Source organism: Dipodomys ordii, unplaced genomic scaffold, assembly GCF_000151885.1.
Source record: "Dipodomys ordii isolate 6190 unplaced genomic scaffold, Dord_2.0 Scaffold117, whole genome shotgun sequence".
Lineage (NCBI taxonomy): Eukaryota > Metazoa > Chordata > Mammalia > Rodentia > Heteromyidae > Dipodomys > Dipodomys ordii.
In genome coordinates, this window is record NW_012267333.1 from 4,921,624 (window position 1) to 4,925,681 (window position 4,058).

A 4,058-nucleotide genomic window follows, 5' to 3' on the forward strand; every position below is an offset into this window, starting at 1 on the left:
ATAATGCTGCAATAAACATAGTTGTGCTGGTAGCTTTAGTATGGTCTTGTTTGGGATCATTCGGGTAAATGCCCAAAAGTGGGATTGCTGGGTCATAGAGGGGAGCTCAGTGTGGAGTCTTTTGGAGGAACCTCCATACTGCTTTTCAGAGTGGTGGGACAGGTTTACACTCCCACCAACAGTGTAGTAGCATTCCCTTTTGGCTACTATCTGTCCAGTATGTGTTATTAGATTTTTTTTCTCACAAAGGAAATTAATTTATTAGAATTTTAAACTTTTGAGATGAAATCATTTGAACAGCAAATCTTTTCACCACTTAGAATTTCAACATTTCTGTTATTGAATAACAAGAGAGAAGCCTGTCAATAGGGTTTTTGATTATAGCCATTCTAACTGGAGTGAAGAGGAATCTCAATGTTGTCTTGATTTGCATTTCTTTTATAGACAGAGATTTGGAGATAATGAAGAGCCCTATGGAACAAGAAGATGGTGGAGAAGCAGTTTCAGGCTTACTGAGCTCTCTTGAAGAAACAAGTTTTAGTGTTCCAGTGAAAAAGCCAAGGCTAGAGACTCACAACAAGTGAGCCATCATAATACAGAGTGTTTGGCCAAGAGGAAAAATTCAGGCAGCCAGTTTAAGAAGACAGAATCGAGCGAGCATTCACTGGTGACCATGGCAGTGGAAGTGGAGAAATTACAAGGAGTAAAAAACTTCATCCTGGTGATCACAGAGGGATGCAGATTGCAGATAAACCAAAAACCAAGGAAAAGGCTGACTACCCCTCAAGACATTCCCAATCCTTCTAACAGAATAGCATTTGAGGGTAGCTCTTCCCACACCACCAAAGAAGACTGCCGTCTTTGATATAATTTGTATTAAACATTTGAGGCCTTAGTTTTGTATTGACTTTTTAAAATTATAATGTTAGCTTTGAACAATCTCTGTAATTTGTAATTGTTATAAATTATAAAAGAACAAAAACAAAAAAAGGAATTATACTTTTAAAAAATAACCCTCAACTGAAGAGAAAAAGGAAAACAGCAATTCCAAAAAAATGGAAAACAATGAAAATCAAGTAAATTTTAGTATTGAACTAAACTGGAGTTTATTGGATGGAACACACCCTAAAATTTTAATCAAATATTGGTTTTATATCTCTATTTGCAAATATAACAATGGCAAATCAAACACTTACTTTAATATTTATTTTAAATATATATTACAAAATTGAGAGAACAGGTTGATGCAATAGGGCAGACTGGATACATGGTCCTCAAGTTTCTAGCAAATGCTCACATAAGGTCTGTTACAGCAAGAAGATTTTAACAGGGAAACTTTCAGAATCTCAGCCCAACAATATTACAAAAGAAGTATTACATTTGCCTGTTTCCTGAGACCATAGTCATCCCACAGCTTTTGTAGGAAAGGTCAAAATTTGTAAGTTTTCCCTAATAATAAAATTAATATTCATCAAACGTATAGATGTTGGTGATGTCCAAAGAATTCCTTTGAGTATTGTAGCATAAGGAAGTCAGAATGTGATTGGAGATTCTGTATCTCTTTCAATAGTAACTCATGAATGAAATTTGAATATGGCCAATCTCCACAACTATTGAGATAACTAAATGGTAAGGATGGTTAATTAAATATACTATATTGCATTTATTGATCTCTGACTGTTCATCCCACCTAGAAAATAGCCAATTTCATGAATGTTTTGTAAAGTTATCTGTAAATGTATAAATATATAATTATTTGTAAACATTTCATTACCAACAACTCAAATGCAAAATTCAGTAAATGGTAAATACTTACTCAATATTATTTTTAATTTCAAAAAATATATAGGAATGCTAGCAAGTACAGTCTATTGTGCATAGTGAGGAAAGAAACATTGAGTGAAAATTTTTACAAAAGAAATTGATATATGAAAAGGCATTTTTTTAATTTAATAAGTAACAGAATATAACACACATTGAAAGATTTTTAATTTAAAAGTACCTATTATAACTTAACTGCTGAAATAGAGAAGTTGAGGCTTTCAATTTATTAATTTACTTTTATTTTTGGCAGTGTGGAATTTGAAAAAAAAAGATTCGTTTTGTAACATGTGCCTTGTTATATTCATACTCAGAAACCATTTAGGAAATAATCAAATGTATTTTTATTAATATATTTTAAACCATGGCTTTGTAATTACTTTATAAAATAATAATGGTTGGATTTAAACAATCTGGGTAATGTGTACTTGTTGTAAACTTCAAAACAACAAAATATAGAAAAAGAGACTATACTTTAAAAAATAACTTTTCATATTAGAGAAAAATGAAAAATGTAATTCCAAAATATTCAGAGATGATTGAAAATAAGGGAAATTTTAGTATTCAACTAAACTGGATATTAAAATATGTAAGGTTTCTTGAATTAAATATTTGCTTTATATCTGTATTTAAAAACAATACACTGGCAAATCAAACACTCATTATCCAAGGATAATGGGTTAATGCAATGAACACACTCAATATGTCACTGGGTGCATGGTCCTCAAATGTTTACCAGAAGCCCACATGAGAGATGTTTTGCAAGAAGGTTTCAAAATGGAAAACTCACAATATCTCACTCCAAAATTTGAGAAAATGAGGGTTATATTTGCCTGTTTACTGAGACCATACTCATTCCACACCTTTTCTGTTCACAGATAACAAAAATATGTGTTTATCTTATATAGATGAAGAAATGACTAAATTTTCAGTCATTTGTTAACTGTTCTGCAGCTAAAAAAATCATTACTTATTATGCAAATCTTGGCATCTGGAACTATTAATGTGTGTGTATATATATATTTCTTCATAATAAAATTTGATAAAATTGAATTATGCACAGAGTACTTTATGACATGGTTTTAAGAATTACAAATATTGAGAGAGAGAGACGGTGATGCTTCTTGTTGCTTCTTTTTTTTCTCTGTTGTTTGTCTAATGTCTTTGGAGGATGTGAAGAGGGGTGCAGAAATGGAGGAATAAAGGGTGACCAAATTCAACCATCATCCTTAATAGACATGACATTGAAAGTGAAGTATGCGATTGTAGTGGAGGAGACTGAGAAAGAGGGGAAGGAGGAGCTGATATTGTACATAAAGCAATATGCGCATTACCTGACTTATGAAACACTAACTCTACTTTAAAACATGTGAATAACAACAATAAATATTAAGAAAAATAATTATATTTGAAATCATTATATTACACAGATGTTCCCCTTAAGAACACATTTGTTTAATTTTCTTAAGATTTCTTTGATACTGGGGCTTGAACTCATGGCATTATGCTTCCTCCTGCCTGGCATTTTTTTCTTTTCTTTTTTCTTTTTCTTATGTGGTGCTGAGGAATTGAACCCAGGGCCTCAAGCATGCAAGGCAAGCACTCTCCTACTGAGCCACCTTCCAAGCCCTGCTTGGCATTTTTGACTCAAGAATATATTTTTGGCGAGACAACTCACTGACTTGTCTGCAAAAGCTGGCTTCAAGTGGCAATCCTCTGACCTCAGGCTCTTCAGTACCTATTACAGGTATAAGCCATGGTGCCAAGGTAAAATGAGGTTTCATTAAGAACTCTCACTATTTTATGTACCAAACTTTATATTTTGAGCATCTATACAGGTATATGACCTAAAACACACAAGCACACAGACATCTATATATGTATATATATATAAACAATAGTGTTATCACATATTAGATGAATTTGAATTATAATAGGAATCTCTAACAGCATATACACATCATCTTTAGATAAATGAAATAGAATTTTACTATGAAAATGTTGATGAGATTCTATTTTTTTTTTTAGAAAAACCAAGGTAATTTTAAACAAGTAAAGTAGCAAAAGATGAATTTACACACTTCAAATCATAGTTATGTTAGTTGCCAGAATGCAGCTCTCTTCTGGACAACTCGAAAGAAGGCATTTTTCACTTCCTTGTTTCTAAGACTATAAATGAGTGGGTTGAGCATGGGGATCACAATCGTGTAAAACACAGAAGCCACTTGATCCTTGCC